This window comes from Micromys minutus, assembly GCF_963924665.1.
Source record: "Micromys minutus genome assembly, chromosome: X".
NCBI classification, from domain to species: Eukaryota; Metazoa; Chordata; class Mammalia; order Rodentia; family Muridae; genus Micromys; species Micromys minutus.
In genome coordinates, this window is record NC_137970.1 from 18,231,424 (window position 1) to 18,238,205 (window position 6,782).

Sequence of the window (6,782 nt, forward strand, 5' to 3'; positions counted from 1 at the left end):
AAAAAAAAAAAAAAAAAAAAATCCTTCCAGAGCTATTTATCATTTCTTTTGTCACCTAAGCTGCACAGCATAGTAGGTTACAAATTGGTCATCAGACTTTTTCCTGCTTCAGACACCACAGCCTTCCTCAGCACTGAGGAAAGCCCCATGCCCCATGCTTGGTGGGACTTTTCTGTCCTCTACTCTCATTGCCAGCTTACTCCTTTCTACTTCAAAGTCTTTCCCTCTCCCATCTCCCTCTCCTTGCTCACTCTCTCCTTCCTCTCCTTCTCCTTCTCCCTCTGCTTCTTCCTCTCCTCCTTCTCCCTCTCCTCCTTTTCCTCTCCTCTTTCTCCCTCTCTCTCCCATCTCCCTCTCCTATCCCCCTCTCCCTCTCCTTCCTCTTCCACCTTCCTCTTCTCCCTCTTCCTCTCCCTATCTTCCTCCCTCTCCTCCTTTTCATTCTCCCTCTTTTTCTCCCTCTCCATTTCCTTTTTACTCTCCCCATCCTTCTCCCTCTCCCCTCTCCTTCACCCCTCTCCCATCTCCTGCCTCCCATATAGACCAGGCTGGTGTTCATCTCACAGACAGTTCTTCCTGTCTACTTCTGGAGTGCTTGGATCAAAGGCAGCACCACTGTTTTAAGGCAAATTAAAGAGATAGGGAGGAGTTACTTCTTGTTAAATAAAAGGCAGATTTTATATATATATGAAATTCTGATGCCTACTTCTGGACTAATACTACTTCTTCCAGGTTCTTTGTACAAAGAGGCCTCCTAAAATCAAGAGAAGGAAGTGGGCCATCCAAAAGAAAATGAATGAAGTCCAGCCCTTTATGAAGGGCACCATCACAAAGGTAGCCCTTGCTCATACAGGCTTAGATATGAGCAACTCATTTTCAAGCCCTGGTTACAGAGAGCTAATTCTTTACTCCCCAGTAAAATTTCCAAAACATATAAAGGCTTACATTTCTACATATTGTTAGATAGAAAACAACATTAGGGTATAAGCAAGATAGCTTAACAGAGGCAAGCTTACATCTAATGGCTGTCTAATAGAGAGTGGATTTGAACCCAGGTCAATGGATGTCAAGTACCAGAGTTTTAACCATTATACTACATTGCCTGTGAGATGGTATGTCCCATATGTTCTCCAAGTGCTGTATTTTGATTTGGATGTTGTTTCACTCCCAAGGGTTCACGTACTGAAAGCTTGGGAATCGGTGGAGTAGTCTGAATTGGTGGAATTTTTCAAAGATGGGGTCAAGTGGAAAGTGACTAGGTCACCGAGCTCATCATTGTTGATAGATTAATGCCATTCTTTAGGGACTAGAGTTCGTTTTTCTCTAGTTGTGAATTGTCATTAAAAGACTCATAGCTTACAGTTTGCTTTCTCCTTGTTTGTGCTTCCACCATGATGCTGTTTGTCTTGTTGAGATTCAGCCAAGACGGCAGGAAGTGGGACCAAGTGATCCTGGTCTTTGAACATGCAGCCTCAGGCACTTTGCTATAGTAATGGAAAACAAAATAAAACACCAGCCCACTTCCTAACTGTGTTAAAGACATCACGGTCTGATTTTTATCTATGAAGGCAAATCTAACTGAATATCCCCAGTTAGAAAGTATCCTAAGACATACATTTTGAGCTAGGTTTGGTGGGATAAACCTATAAGCATGGTGCTCTTGGCAGAGGCAGGATGACTGCCCCACACTCCAGGCCAACCTTGTTTACATAGTGAGTTCTGGGCCAGCTAAGGGCTACAGTATGAGACCCCAGTTCATGGAAAAGATCATTTTATTTCATTTGTGAGGCCAAAACAATGTTTTAAATATTATATTTTTATTATTTTTTATTATTTTATTTTATTTTTTCATTGAATATATTATTTATTTACATTTCAAATGTTATTCCCTTTCCTGGTTTCCCCACTGCAAATCACGATTCCCTCCCCATTTACCCTGCTTCTATGAGGGTGCCCCCCCACTCCCGCCTCACCCCTCTAGCATTCCTCCATACTGGTACATCAAGCCTTCACAGGACCAAGGGCCTCCCCTCCCACTGATGCCAGATAAGGCCCCTCAACTCCTTCAGTCCTTCCCCAACTCGTCCATTGGGGTCCCTGTGATCAGTCTGATGGTTGGCTTCAAGCATCTGCATCTGTACTGGTCAGGATCTGGTAGACTCTCAGGAGACATCTATATCAGGCTCCTATCAACAAGTACTTCTTGGCATCAGCCATAATGTCTGAGTTTGGCGTCTGCATGTGGGATGGAATTATAAGGTGGCAACAACTCAAACAAAAGAATATTATAAAGATGGTCCTATGCCTCAGCCCTTCACATCTCTATCCTACACTTCTGAAGCTTCCTTTTAACTTTTTAATTTTTTTTTACCTTTTTATGAAAGCATACATTGTATTGTTGGCCATATTCCCTCCTTTTTATCCTCTTTTCCTTTATCCCTCTTTGTTCCCCTAGGCAGTTACTTCTGTCTTCATACACATGACTTTATGTATCTATAGCCAGTCTAAGAACCACAAATGAGAAAACATATTCATCGTCCTGAGAATAGTATAATTTGTTTAATAATATTATCATCTCCAGTTGAATCTGCTTTCCTGCAAACAATGTAACTTGGTTCTCAAAGCCACCTTTTCATCTTCACATGCACCAGTGGGTCTCTCTGCAAGTCTTGATAATAGGGTATGATTCTTCTTAGTTTTTAAAATTTAGACAATATCCTATTAACTCCCCAAGATGGCAATGACAATGTTCTTCATGAACCAAGCTTCCTTGCTTTTTCTCCCCATTGGCCTGCAATGTCTAACATCAATCTTTTTTCTGTTATTACTTAATTTGGAGCCTGAAAATACATATTTTTTCCCAGTATTTTCTACCTCTGTTTCCTATTTTGTCTATTTTGACAATAATGTCAACAGCCTGCTTTTTATTTTATTTTTTAATTTTTTTATATTTTAATATAATTACATCTTTCTCCCCTCCTTTTCCTTCCCCAATCCCTCCCAAGTACTGTTCCCTTGCTTTCTATCAGTTAAATGGCCTCTTTTTTTTAAAATTGAGATTACATATATGTATGTATACATACATAACCCTAAATACATAAATATAACCTGCTTAGTCATATTTATATCTTTTCAGGAATGACCACTGGTATGGAATAAGTCATTGTGGTCTTCCTTGGACAAGACTATTTCCCCCACTCTCAGCATTCTTGGTGCCTGTATTTTTTTGTCTTAAGTGTAAGGCTTCATGACTTTTCCATCTTCTTCCTATATTAGCATATCTATTGGGATTTTCCTTGCTCAGATCAGGTTATCAACAGCCATCTTGTTGAGAGACCTTGTGGGTCTAGCTTCTCTGACATTTCTAGAGATACAATTTCCCACCAAACTACCTCTTCCTCTGGTTCTTACAATCATTCTGGTCCCTCTTCTGCAATGACCCTTGAGCCTTAGATGTAGGAGTTGTGTTGAAGGTGTCTCCATTGGGATTAGGCTCCACAGCTCTACAATTTGATTGGCTGTGATTTTCTGTAATGATCTTTATGTTGCAAAGAGATGTTTCCTTGAGGAGGGATGAGAACTACTCTTACCTGGGAGTATAAGGACCAGAAGGCACAAGGCAAGCTTCAAACTTAGGAAAAACCCAATAGTACTGGACAGCCATGATGTCTATGAACACAACATGGTCAGTTAGCATGATGCATTAACCTCGAGGGTGCATGAATACTTTGGCAGTAACCAACGGTTTTCTGGGGGAAATCATGTCTGGTACTGGAAACCTAACCAACTACCAGTGTCTAGTGGAGTCATGAATCTTGGAGGAGAACCTACAGGCACCACTGTACTAAGCCACCATTATCCCTAACTGCCTACTTTTAAAACACAAAGCTATTAGCCACACACTACTCAATGCCCTACATTATCTCTTTGATCTTTCCTTTTACGTTATACATATTATTGACTTTTACATTCTTTCTGAAGTATTTACGAGGTCTTCCTCTCTTTGTCTTTCCAGGGCAGCTCTTAAACCTAAAAACCAATAAACTGTATTTACATTGTCTTGGCTATGTAAATATTTTTTTTACAAAATCCAGCTAAGTAATGAGCCAAGAATATACTTCCTTCTTTACAAGTCCAATGTCACAAACCTTGGGCCTCTTAAAGAAATTTTTTTTCTTGAATGAAGGTTGTGCATTGTTTTATATTTGAACTATGGATTTCTTGCTAATATAAAGATTTTGTAACAGGTTTTTTTTTCATACGGTATATGCCTTCATTATATCCACCCTTTCAATGAATATTTTTGAGAGTCTGCTAGGTACTAGATGCTGTTCTGGGAGCTGAAGACACAATAGTGGAGAAGACAGAGATCAATGCCTGATTCTAGTAAGGGGAAGAGGGGAAACAATCCAATTAAGAAGTAAAATCTGTAACAGCTTCAATCAAGCGCTATGGAGAACACAAATGCCAGGTTTTAGTGCACTCCTTAATTCTAGCATTCAGAGGCCTGGAGAAGGAAGATCAGCAGTTGGAGGCCAGTCTGAGTTACATAGTAAAACTGTTGCATATAAACAAGGGACAAGGGGATGTGGAGGAACTAAAATAAAATAAAACAGGGGAAAGAATTAGGGAGTTTAGAGGATGCCTGTGGAAAAAGGAGATTATTTTCATTTAAAATAGATTGATCAAGAAGCAACTCACTGAAATGGCCGAATGTAGATGAACGCTTGCAAAGGCAAGGGAGTTAGGTAGATCTCTGAGAATAATCTTCCAAGCCAAGAAAAAAAAAAGTCAGTATAAAAACCGACCAGTGACATCTTTTTCTATCCCTGGCATTTTGGAAGAACATGAAGTTCGGGGTGAGAATGGTAACAAGGGCTTGTCTCACTAGCTCATCTCATATAAAGCTCTGCAAGTGAACCATGGAGGGTTCCATTTTCGCAAGAGAGCAGGAAGAATGTGGCTTGAATTTCAAAGGGGCCTGATGGAGGACAGAAGGGAGGATGATAACATGGAAGAGTGGACTCGGTTGTCTGCATTCACTATTCTGGCGCCTGCTCTAGAGACCTTTAGCTGTAGCAAATGGACTTCTGATACATTTTTAGTTTGGTTTTGGGAGACGAGGCTTCATTATGTAACTCTGGCTAGCTTGACACTCACTATGTAGAGCAGGCTGGCTTCTGAGTCGCAGCAGTCCTCCTGCCCAAGCTTTGCCTGTGCTGGATGATGTCTATGCACCATTATGCCCAGCTCCTGATACATTTAAAACTTTTTTTTCATACAATATATTCTGATCATACTCCTTGCCTGCCCCAAACTCCTCCCAGATCCCCCACCCTGCTACCCACCCAACTTTATGTCTCTCTGTCTCTCTCTCTGTCTCTCTCTCTCTCTGTCTCCCTCCCTCCCTCCCTCCCTCTCCTACCAAAACCAGTAAAAACAAAGATTTAAAAAACAAACAAGAATCAAAGTAAACTAATTTTACAAAGGAAAATTAATAATGGCAAATATACCAAAACAACACATAAAACTACTTCCTTATCTTTCTTTTAGTAACTCCTTTTTCTATGTGTTGAGTCTGCCGCGCTGGTCTGTATATTTTACTTCTTTGTTTCCTATTGCCTAGTAGTTTTGTTGGTTCTCCTAACATCCAGAGAGATTTTTCTCTGTGTCCTGATCTTTGTTGACATATTTATTTCCCGCAACGTCTTTTCCGTTTCTGGGGTGTCTTCCTTTCCCTTGGTTGTCCCCGCTGTGTAGTAATGTCACTCTGTCTCACACGTGTCTTTTTCTTGAAGCACTGGCAATCACCCTTTTTCTCCTGAAGTGAAGTGATCTTTTGTTACTCAGATCCCCAACTTTCTCTAGGTTCGTTTATTCTTTTTTGTGTGTTTTGGCTTCTTGCTTTCATGGTACAGGCTTTCTTAATTTGTCTGAGGAGCCTGGCTTATCTGTTCGTCCTTAAGTGAGAAGGTGGGTACCGGATGAAGTTTTCTCTGGTATTATATAAACAAAGCTTCTCTGGAAATCTCCTCTTCCTCCTTCACCACCACCCCCTCCTTCTACATGGTCTCACATACCTTGAACTTGCGATGCTCTAGTGTCTAGCTCTTGAGTGCCAAGCGTATATATATGAGCTACGCCACAACCCACTTACACTGTGCTTGCTGAAGACCCAAGCCAGGGCTTTGTGAATGTTACGCTGACATTCTACCAACTGAATCACATCCTTAGTACCCGTGCCTCCGCTGTGGATGCTGCAGTGGGAAGCTTTGAGTGGACTTGGGGTAGCTGGCAACTAATAGGGTTAGGGACCCCCCAGAGGCCAGAATGAGGCTTTCTTGTGCAGTAATGGATGTCACGGGGCAAATCCAGGTATCTTTGTTGTCTTTATGCCAATTTATAAAAAGTCCTCAGAGGAGTTGAGATAAAGGTTCTGATAAGCACTAATGGCCTCTGCACAGGCATACTCAACCCACCCTCCACAGGACCTTCACACACTGGGTTCAAAGCACCCCAGTTCTGCATTTTTCTGTCCCTTTCATGCCTACAGTGGGACAGGGAACTCCTGTGCTCTTTTGCTGTTTTTGTTTGTTTGTTTGTTTGTTTGTTTGTTTGTTTTGGGGCAGGATCTCATTGCATAGGCCAACTTGGCATGGAACTCACTATGCAACATAGGCTGTCATCAGATTCATACACCTTCTGCACCAGTCTCCCAAGTCCTGGGATGGTAAATGTGTAGCGCTCTACCTGACTGCTACACTTTGATTTTTGCCATACTT

At 41.4% G+C, this 6,782-nt stretch overlaps 1 protein-coding gene across 1 annotated transcript in view; it reads right to left on the reverse strand.

Annotated features, from left to right (window-relative positions):
* Positions 1-6,782, reverse strand: part of MAGED2 (MAGE family member D2) — a 62,864-nt gene that overhangs the window by 11,635 nt on the left and 44,447 nt on the right. The window lies entirely within an intron of this gene.